At 42.1% G+C, this 11489-nt stretch overlaps 1 pseudogene across 1 annotated transcript; it reads right to left on the bottom strand.

Moving 5' to 3' along the window:
* Nucleotides 1–459: 459 nt before the first annotated feature.
* Nucleotides 460–1924, bottom strand: LOC143590550 (GATA transcription factor 4 pseudogene; annotated as a pseudogene). The gene is made up of 2 exons (XR_013145485.1): nucleotides 1681–1924; nucleotides 460–924 (listed from the first exon to the last, which is right to left on the bottom strand). The product of XR_013145485.1 is annotated as a GATA transcription factor 4 pseudogene (transcript).
* Between the last annotated feature and the right edge of the window lie 9565 nt (nucleotides 1925–11489).

Genomic DNA, 11489 nt, shown 5'->3' with positions numbered 1-11489 from the left:
TCCCTGTACTTTGTCCAAATCTACGATTTTAGTCTAATAGTTTCAATTTTGCGATTTCCGTCAATGTGGTTTCATTTCATTTGCAATTAAACTCGAATTAATTAACCCCATTAAATCTGGTTGTTAAACCCATCAGCTGCCCCTCGCATGAGTTGCAGTTTTGTCCCTTTTCTTCCCAAATAAACCCCCGTCCTAATTCACAAGCCCCTTCACGTGAGGGGCTGGGGTGTATTTTGGGGAAAAAAGAACAAAACTTCCTATCACGTGAAGGGCACGCTGATGAGTTTAACGACCAGACGTAACGAGATTAGTGAATTCGGGTTTAATTGCAAGTGAAATGAAACCACACGGACGAAAATCACAAGTTTAAAACTATTGGACTAAAACCGCAGATTTAGACAAACCACGTAAACGAAAACCGCAATTCACTCTTATTTTTACCATTTATCTTTCTTCACGTCACCGAACTTCATAATTATTACAATTACGCTCTCCACCGCCGTACAGTTGCATCACCTCCTTCTGCCTACGAAGCTCCATTACTTTCCGGTGCGAGTTCGAATGCTGAGTCAACACAAACGTCGGACTCGCCGCCGGTCTATACTCCGGCACTAATCTCCCTGACTTGTACCTCACGCCACACGCGTTACACAGCGTCTTAGGCCCTAACGGACCTGTTCTCCACTGCGGCGTCTTCTCCGACGCGCAGTGCGTGCACCGGCGGACTAGTTCTCCAGTCTCCGACGACTTATCAGAGATCGTGTTGGTTGTAAGTGCTCTGGTTCTGTTGATTTTGGATCTGTTGTGGTATGATGTGTTGTCCGGACGGTAGTTTATTGTTCCGGTGAGGTTGTTCGCCGGAAAGTTGTTGAATGAGTCGTGTACGAAGTTTGATAGCCATTCGAGTTCCGCCACGTCATCAGTCTAATAAATTTATTCATAGCAGAAATCAGTTACAAATTCATGCAAAATTATATAAAATTGGCTATACACAAACCATCTGATATTTAATATTTAATAATTACATACAGTCAGGATTTGACCTTTTATGGTTAGAATGGCTGTCTGGATATTAGTCGGGCAGCTGTTCCGACCATTATTTTTCACAGTTTGACGGGTTGACTTCCTATGCCAGCGATCCCAATAGTGTTCAAACAGCCCTTTTGATCAAAATTTTTTGAAGTTTGACTTTCTATGGTTAGAAGGATCATCAAAATATTTAACCGGACAGCCGTTCTGATTGGTATTTTTAAAAGTTTGACTCTCTATGATCGACACGGCCATCCAAATTTCCACTGGCAAAGGATAGTGAGGGCCCCGGTTTTTTTATGTAGCAGTGCAACTTTACCCGTTTTTGACTGAGATTTAAGCTCGGCCTTTATGATTTTTTAAAATACATTTTGAGAATCCCCCTCGTGGGGTCCAAGCTTCACCACTGTGGATATCGTTCAAATGGTAGTTCTGACCAGTAATTTTCAAAGTTTATTTTTTTTGGTCAAACAAATGTTTTAGTGTTTTTCACACGGTTATTTGATAGTGCGAAATCAAGAACATGTAAACAAGATCAACAATATGTATTTCTGGTTATTACTTTTTTCTTTTAAATAGAAAATGCAAAGAGAAGGTGAAATTTATTAAGTAAAAGTTAAAACCAGTGTAGTTGGAGTATAGAGTGCTTACAGGGACACAGAGGTCGTCGGTGAAGTCCTTCAACTGGTGTTGATAATTTGTGACATTATAGTCATTGTAGTTACTCATGTAGTTGAAACTACAGCCATTGGTGGTGGATGAGGAGGTGATTTTGTGATGTTGATGAAGTATATCAGTGGCAGAGGCGCATAATACGCCTTCGTGGTCGTTGGAGAAGTCGAGTAGCTCGTCTACGCCTGTGAAATCAGACGATGAGATTCCATAAATATCCATTTCTTGTCTAACTAGTGTGTAACCTCTGTAGACAAGGCTGTCCCCAAGAATCTAAAAAGGTTCAGGGCTCGGGACGAGTAAAAAAAATGGGTAGTGATGGAGTGAGTGAGGGGGAAAGGGGGAGGGGTTGATATAATAGGTTGCTTTGGGATGAAGGGTTGGGGGAGCAATGGAACATGGTTTGAGTGACCATGCAATGTGAAGACTCTGATCACAAGTTTTTTTTTAATATATTATTATTACATTTATTTTGGAAAGATACATTAAAAGATACACTAATTTTTTATTTTTGGCTATATTCTAAAATCATCAAAGTTCAAACTTTGTAATTCAACATTATGTCTACACAGAGTTTACACTTGCAAAGTATGATGGTCTAAGGGATTCTTACGAAATGTTGGTTTAAGTTATTCGTTTATGCTATTTATATATTTTTATGGATTTTAGTTTTATTTATTGTAAGAAAGTTAATAATATACTTAGGGTTTAATGATGAAATAGTTTCATAAATAAATAAGATGTTATAACACGGTTTAAAAACTATGATAGTTTGGTAAGACCCATGTCCCGCTAATTTTTTTACTATAAAATTGTTTCTTAATTATGAGTAACATTTTTTTTTTAAAATATGTTATTAATTTTTAGCGTGTCCCTATTTTTTAGGATTTTTATATCAAATATTTGATGAGATTAATTTTTAATTTAATGAGATGTTATAGCCCGTTAAGGGCTATCTAGGTTTGGTGAGACTCATACCTTGAATTATAACCAAATGCATAAGAAACCTTCATTTATAAATAAAGTAATCTGGTAGCTTGAGAATATAGAAAACAATCATAAAGTTTTTAAAAGTTTTGTTTATATATATTTAAGATATTTCATAATAATTGCTATTTTAATAGAGTGTAATATTCACATTGATTGATAATTGATATCAGTTATAAATGAGTCTGACAGTTGGGAGATTTACTAAGATGTTTTTTGCTCATCGAGTCAATTGTAACACCCCGACCAAAGGCGGATTATACATCGGGGCGCCACATATTGTTTCATTACTCGTGACACTATTGGGTGTCAATATTTAATAAATATATTCATTCGCGCACGCGCAAAGCAAACAAGATAACATAAATCATCATAAATCAATATATTAATAATCATAATATTCGAACAGCAAAAAGTTGTCTTGATACATTTTAATCTAGGTCCAAAATAAAGAAAACTTCCTACGTGTCCACAAGCTCCAAAACAGCTACTGCAAACCTGAACATGTGTTAAAATAAACGTCAAACACTTGCGTGTTTGTGAGAAATCAAGTTTACTACAATACATAGATAACCATAAATCTGCGCGCAACACGTGTATGTCTGGTGTTTAACAAGGGTGTAATCAGATTGTGATCAAGCCTAAATAGATCATAGCTCATAGTTCAATCCGTGCTCCCAAATGAGCACAAAAACAAGAAAACATCTGTGCAAGTGTAAAAAAAGAAAACCGTAAACGATAGGTCTCCCGTGTTCATCTAATGGATCCATGAAAACTTCGGAATAGGCCGAACAAAGCGGTTAATGATACACACATACAAATAAACAGCCAAGTAAACGTCCTCAACACATGGGATACTGCGCGACTAAAGTTCATAAACAAGTTTAAGACTCTAAGTTTGTACGAACACATGAACATCCCAAAACATTAAAAATAAAAAGGGATTAGGTACGAGATTACTCACTTGATAAACGGTACGGTGTAAGATAAAGCAAGAACCAACTCTTAACAAGCAAAGTTATCCTATAAGTAAGATTATTGTTTTAATGATTGGTTTTAAGTCTTGATTATAAGTTAGCATAATTAATAAGTAAATTATTATATATAATATATATTACCGGAAAAGCAGGGCAGAACAGGGAGGAAGACGGAGGCAGAGAGGAGGACGGCAGAGAGAGCAAGGAGCAAGAGAGAATAGGAGAGTTTAAGTGCTTTGTGTATGTAGTGTTAGGAAATTAACATTATTATTTATAGAGAAACCCTAGGGAACACAATCCCTAGAAAAAGGGGAAAAGATCTCAAAAAGCAAAAGATTCCAAAAGCAAAAGATATCAAAAGATATGGCAGCTGCATGGGGCAAGATAAAGCTGACAGGGAACAGTAAACAGGCATGGGCGGGTCAGATAAAGGTACTGGTTAAGCATGGAAAAAGCAGATCTCCAAAGATAATGTCAGTCACTTTTTCTGCCAACCAATGGGGTTGGTGCGCATGCTGCGCCAAAAGTAACTTTTCAGACATAAGATAGGTCAGGTTAGGTCAACAGCACAAAGATAAGACAACACAAAAGCAAACGGCTAGATAAAACAGAAGAAAAGATAAGTCTAGCGCGAGAAAGATGCGCGCGAGAAGGCTAAGGCGCGCCGCGGGAAGAATCACATTTCTTAGCGCGCCGCGGGAAGAATCACATTTCTTAGCGCGCCGCGGGAGGAACTACAATTCCTAGCGCGCCGCGGGAAGAACTATAATTCTTCGCGCGTCGAGGGATGAACTACGATTCTTAGCGCGCTGCGAGAAGAACTACAAATCCTTAGCGCGTCGCGGGAAGAACTACCGTTCTTAGCGCGCTGCGAGAAGAATTACAATTCTTAGCGCGCTGCGAGAAGAGTTCGTCTCGCGTATCGCTGGAACAGATGGTCTTCACGCAGGCTTCCTTGTAAGGAGTCTGGCGCGTGGAGCTGCGCAGACAACCTTAGGCGGGAAGAAACAAAGGACAAGGAGAGGAGAAAAAGAAGGAAACAAGGCTTAAGGGCGGGACGGCGACAAGAGGGAAAAGAAGGCGGAAAGAGAGAAGGAGAGGGACGGGACGGCGGAAAGAAAGAGAGAGAAAGAGGCGGGAAGGAAAATATATAATTATTATTAAAAGTAAAATATAAGTATAAATAAATATTAAATCATAAAAGAAAGAGATCGGGTCAGAGAAACGGGTACCTGGGTCGGGTCGGATCGGGGCAGATGTCACAGTCTCCCCTACTTTAAGAAATTTCGTCCCGAAATTTATCTCGAAGTAGGTTGCGCAGAGAACAGGTGCGGGTACTTGATCTTCATTTGATCTTCCCTTTCCCATGTAAACTCGGCTCCGCGCTTGGACTCCAAGCGAACTTTCACGATGGGGATGCGACTGCGCTTGGTTTGCTTAACCTCGCGATCCATAATCTCAACAGGCTTCTCAACGAAATGCATAGATTCATCAACTTGAACTTCATCAAGTGGAATGTGAAGGTTCTCGTCAGCTAAATACTTCTTGAGATTGGATACATGGAACGTTGGATGCACATTACTGAGCGCGGGCGGCAGGTCAAGTCTGTAGGCAACTTTTCCTACACGCGCGAGAATCTTAAATGGTCCAACATATCGAGGAGCAAGCTTACCTTTCTTCCCAAAGCGGACAACACCCTTCCAGGGCGACACTTTGAGGAGAACAAGATCACCAACTTGAAATTCGAGAGGCTTCCGCCTACGATCTGCGTAACTCTTCTGTCGGCTTCTGGCAGTCAGCAGATGATCACGGATCTTGGCGATTTTATCGGTTGTCTCTTGAACAAGTTCGGGTCCTGTGATTTGAGCTTCTCCCACCTCGCTCCAACAAATCGGGGAGCGGCACTTACGACCGTAAAGTGCTTCAAATGGGGCCATACCGATACTGGAATGATAGCTGTTATTATAAGAGAACTCAATCAAAGGCAGGTGTGAATCCCAATTACCTCCAAAATCAAGAACACAAGATCGGAGCATATCCTCAAGAGTTTGAATAGTTCGCTCAGACTGTCCGTCAGTCTGAGGATGATATGCCGTACTCATGTCTAAGCGAGTTCCTAGCGCAGATTGGAGAGATTTCCAAAAGCGAGATATAAAACGGCCATCGCGATCGGATATGATGCTCAAAGGAGTACCATGGCGGCAGACAATTTCCTTGACATAGAGCTGCGCGAGTTGCTCAACATGGTAGTTTTCACGAATGGGCAGAAAGTGAGCAGACTTAGTCAAACGATCCACTATTACCCAAATGCTATCATGTTTGCTTGCTGTCAAAGGTAACTTGGTAATAAAGTCCATCGCTACACATTCCCATTTCCACGTAGGAATTTCTGGTTGTTCGAGCAAACCAGATGGGCGTTGATGTTCAGCTTTTACCTTAGAACAAGTCAGGCATTTAGCTACGAACATAGCAATATCCTTCTTCATACCGGGCCACCAATAAGTAATGCGCAAATCCTTGTACATCTTATCAGCGCCAGGATGAACGGAATATCGAGATTTGTGCGCTTCACTCAGGATATCAGCGCGAAGATTCTCATCAAAGGGAATCCAGATGCGATTAAGATAGCAGAGAATTCCACTCAGATTAGGGACAAAGTGCGCTTCCGCGCCACACGCTAACTCGGCGTGAAGGTTACTATTACTGATGGATGCGCGCTGCGCGTCACGAATGCGCGATTCAAGGTTGCTTTGGATCGGCGCGAAGTGAAGCTGTGTGCGCGGCAAAATACAGTTAAGCTGGCAGGGTTTTCGGCTGAGCGCATCGGCTACCACATTAGCCTTACCAGGATGATACCGGATCTCACAATCGTAATCGCTGATGAGTTCGCTCCATCGGCGTTGCCTCATGTTAAGTTCCTTCTGATCAAAGATATGCTGAAGGCTTTTATGGTCAGTGTAGAGGATACACTTAGTACCATAAAGGTAGTGTCTCCAGATCTTCAAGGCAAAAACAACTGCACCAAGTTCGAGATTGTGAGTCGTATAATTCTTTTCATGAACCTTGAGTTGCCTTGATGCGTAAGCGATAACCTTGCCTCGTTGCATAAGAACACAACCGAGACCTTGGTTGGAGGCATCGCAGTACACGACAAAATCTTCATTACCCTCAGGTAGCGCAAGAACAGGAGCTTCACACAACAAACGCTTGAGCGTTAGAAAGGCTTCTTCTTGCTTCGAGCCCCAAATATACGGTTTACCTTTGTGCGTTAAAGCTGTTAAAGGCAAAGCGATCTTCGAGAAGTTCGAAATGAAGCGCCGGTAATAACCAGCTAAGCCCAGAAAGGAACGGATCTCAGAAGGAGTGGTCGGCGTAATCCAGTTCTTGATTGCTTCAATTTTGGATGGGTCGACATGAATACCCATCTTGCTCACAACATGGCCAAGAAACTGTACTTCATCAGACCAGAATTCACACTTGGAGAGCTTGGCAAAAAGCTGCTCGGTTCTAAGCTTTTGCAATACCAATCGGAGATGTTGCTCATGCTCGGCCTTGGTCTTAGAATAAATCAGAACGTCATCGATAAACACAATCACGAATTTATCCAAGAAAGGCCTACACACCCGATTCATTAGATCCATGAAAACGGCGGGTGCGTTGGTTAAACCGAAGGACATGACCAAGAATTCAAAATGGCCATAACGAGTACGAAAAGCAGTCTTCGGGACATCTTCATCGCGGATGCGCAACTGGTGATAGCCAGAGCGGAGATCAATCTTGGAGAAACAAGAGGCACCTTGGAGTTGATCAAAGAGGTCGTCAATACGCGGTAAGGGATACCGGTTTTTAATGGTGAGTTTGTTCAACTCGCGGTAATCAATACACATGCGAAACGATCCATCTTTCTTTTTAACGAACAACACCGGAGCACCCCAGGGCGAAGAGCTAGGGCGGATGAATCCTTTAGCTGTCAACTCTTGAAGTTGGCTTGCTAATTCTTGCATCTCAGCGGGTGCAAGACGATAAGGAGATTTGGCTACGGGGGAAGCACCAGGGACAAGATCAATACGGAACTCGACTTCACGAGCGGGAGGGATACCAGGAAGATCATCAGGAAAAACTTCAGGAAAATCACGCACAACAGGGATATCGCGAAGCTTCTTCTTTTCTTCAGCAGGTTTAACCACATGGGCTAAGAATGCAATACACCTTTTCCGCATGAGTCTTCGGGCTTCGGAGCAAGACATAAGTTTAAGACCGCGGGAGGGTTTCTCGCCGTAGATATGAAGATCACCATTTTCTCGAGGAATGCGAATCAACTTCTTGGCGCAAATAACTTCGGCGCGATTCTTCGAGAGCCAGTCCATACCAATAATAACATCAAAGCTTCCAAGAGGCATGGGGATGAGGTCGATCAGAAAATCGTTTTCGTTAAGGTTAAGCGTGCAATCTTTAATCATTGAGTTAATTAAAACAGTTTCGCCATTAGCCAATTCAACTGAAAAATTTTCTTTTAAATCGTTGCGCGGTCGCGCAAGCTTCTGTTCAAACGCGCGAGAAATAAAACTTCGATCGGCGCCAGTATCAAAAAGTACAGAAGCATAAAATCCGTTAAGCAAAAATGTACCATTAACTACGTCATTAGTTGCTTGCGCTTGGTGCGCGGTTATGTTAAAAGCTCGTCCGCGTGTCACTTGGTTCGAAATCTGGTTCACCGGATTCGCTTGCGTAATCTGAACTTGTAGCCTTGGGCACGCGTTCCGGAAATGACTGGGATCACCGCAGTTAAAGCACGACCTGGGTCGTGGGTTTTGGTAGGTTGGTTGTGGGTTCTGCGGGTAGACTGGTGGTGTTGGCGCAATTGGGTTGGCGGGAGGGACTCTACAGTATTCGGCAGAGTGACCAACGCGGCCACATCGGTTACATTGTCGACACGGGGTTTGGGTTGGGTGGTGAAGTCTACAGGTTGGGCAAAAGGGTTGATTTCCTGTGTACGGTTTCTTAGGTGGCGGGGCAGGGAGTGCGGGATTGGTTAAGGCATAGTTATGGACTACAGGAGGTGTTGGGTAGGTTGACAGTGGGTTAGGCGCGTAAACTGAAGGTTGGTAGATGGGTTGCTGGACAATGGGCGGGTTGGTAAGCGCATAGGCCTTGCGCCTGCGCTTGAGGTTGTTACGGTTTGAGGGTTCTGGTTTGGTTTCTGTTGGTTCTGGGACAGTCTTGGTGGGTTTGGTCTTTTCTGTTCCCCGCAGGAACAGGGTTCCTGCTCTGACATGGTTGTCGCTGAGCACAGCGGCCAACTCGATGGCGTCAGAGAGGGTTACTGGGTTTCTGGCCCATACAGAATCTTGAATTTCCATGGGGAGACCCCCAAGGAATTTCTCTATGGCTCGGCGGGAAGGGGTAACAAGGTGGGGGACAAGCAGACTTAGTTCATGGAAACGCGTCGCGTACTCGCGCGCTTCGCCACTGTACTGCTTAAGATTCCAAAATTCTTCCTCCAGGCGCTTAACTTCGTTGGGAGGGCAGAATTCTCGCGTCAGAATTTCCTTGAATTCCTCCCAGGGCATGCTAGAAGCAGTTTCTGCGCCACGCGCATGAGCTACTCCATTCCACCATGTAAGCGCTCTAGATTCCAGGACACTGGAAGCATATAGGGTTCGTCTGTCTGAGGGGCATTGGGTGTGGAGGAAAGTGTTTTCAATCTTCTCGAGCCATTGGAGCATCACGGTGGCTCCTTCAAGACCTGTGAACTTTGGAGGGTTACCCGCGTTAAAGGACTTAATGTTGTAACCAGAGGTGTTGGTATTGTTTTGGCTCAAAGCTTGGGCTATTGCGGCGGCCATTTCCCGGGAACGTTGCAGCGAACGTCTGCGCGAGGCTTCTCTCCTCAGATGGCGGCGAGATAGCGGAGGCATTCTATAAAAGTTTTAATTTTAGTTAATATCTTGGTTTTAGCGCAAAGTATGTCATCGTAAAGCTTGTTTCGCGAAGTTAGTTACTGTCAAAAGTTAAAGTAAAATAAATGACCCTAAATGCAGACTTAATAAAGGTAACAAATTCGAATCAAGAATCGACAATTCATGTATCACCATGACTTTCCGAATTCCCAATTTAAAATATACGAGCAAACGAGTATTGGAGATTGACGATTCATGTATCACCATGACTTTTCAATCCTCAATATAAAATATACAAGAAAATGAGTATTGGAGGTTGACAATTCATGTATCACCATGACTTTTCAAGTCTCCAACCTCAGAACATAATCGTAAATGGAAATTGAAAATCAACTATTCATGTATCACCATGACTTTTCGGATTTTCAAATCCAACAAACGAATATGTAAGTAAAATCAATAAAAATCGAAATTCAACAAAAATCGAAATATCGCGGAATAAAACATAAAATCATACACTGCGCAAGCGCGAGCATATTCATAAATAACGAGTAATTAACAATAAGCGCGCAAACATGAGATTTCTCTCATGCGCGAGAAGGGACTCTTAGGTATTCTAGGCCGTTACGTCTAACCACCTATCCTAAAGTCAACGAGCTCTGATACCAATCTGTAACACCCCGACCAAAGGCGGATTATACATCGGGGCGCCACATATTGTTTCATTACTCGTGACACTATTGGGTGTCAATATTTAATAAATATATTCATTCGCGCACGCGCAAAGCAAACAAGATAACATAAATCATCATAAATCAATATATTAATAATCATAATATTCGAACAGCAAAAAGTTGTCTTGATACATTTTAATCTAGGTCCAAAATAAAGAAAACTTCCTACGTGTCCACAAGCTCCAAAACAGCTACTGCAAACCTGAACATGTGTTAAAATAAACGTCAAACACTTGCGTGTTGGTGAGAAATCAAGTTTACTACAATACATAGATAACCATAAATCTGCGCGCAACACGTGTATGTCTGGTGTTTAACAAGGGTGTAATCAGATTGTGATCAAGCCTAAATAGATCATAGCTCATAGTTCAATCCGTGCTCCCAAATGAGCACAAAAACAAGAAAACATCTGTGCAAGTGTAAACAAAGAAAACCGTAAACGATAGGTCTCCCGTGTTCATCTAATGGATCCATGAAAACTTCGGAATAGGCCGAACAAAGCGGTTAATGATACACACATACAAATAAACAGCCAAGTAAACGTCCTCAACACATGGGATACTGCGCGACTAAAGTTCATAAACAAGTTTAAGACTCTAAGTTTGTACGAACACATGAACATCCCAAAACATTAAAAATAAAAAGGGATTAGGTACGAGATTACTCACTTGATAAACGGTGCGGTGTAAGATAAAGCAAGAACCAACTCTTAACAAGCAAAGTTATCCTATAAGTAAGATTATTGTTTTAATGATTGGTTTTAAGTCTTGATTATAAGTTAGCATAATTAATAAGTAAATTATTATATATAATATATATTACCGGAAAAGCAGGACAGAACAGGGAGGAAGACGGAGGCAGAGAGGAGGACGGCAGAGAGAGCAAGGAGCAAGAGAGAATAGGAGAGTTTAAGTGCTTTGTGTGTGCAGTGTTAGGAAATTAACATTATTATTTATAGAGAAACCCTAGGGAACACAATCCCTAGAAAAAGGGGAAAAGATCTCAAAAAGCAAAAGATTCCAAAAGCAAAAGATATCAAGAGATATGGCAGCTGCAGGGGGCAAGATAAAGCTGAAAGGGAACAGCAAACAGGCATGGGCGGGTCAGATAAAGGTACTGGTTAAGCATGGAAAAAGCAGATCTCCAAAGATAATGTCAGTCACTTTTTCTGCCAACCAATGGGGTTGGTG

This window comes from Bidens hawaiensis, unplaced genomic scaffold (genome assembly GCF_021521415.1).
Source record: "Bidens hawaiensis isolate Kalapana, Puna unplaced genomic scaffold, B.hawaiensis_p1.1 tig00038652_1, whole genome shotgun sequence".
NCBI classification, from domain to species: Eukaryota; Viridiplantae; Streptophyta; class Magnoliopsida; order Asterales; family Asteraceae; genus Bidens; species Bidens hawaiensis.
The sequence above is the reverse complement of the archived record's forward strand: the minus strand, read 5'-3'. Positions and strand labels throughout refer to the sequence as shown.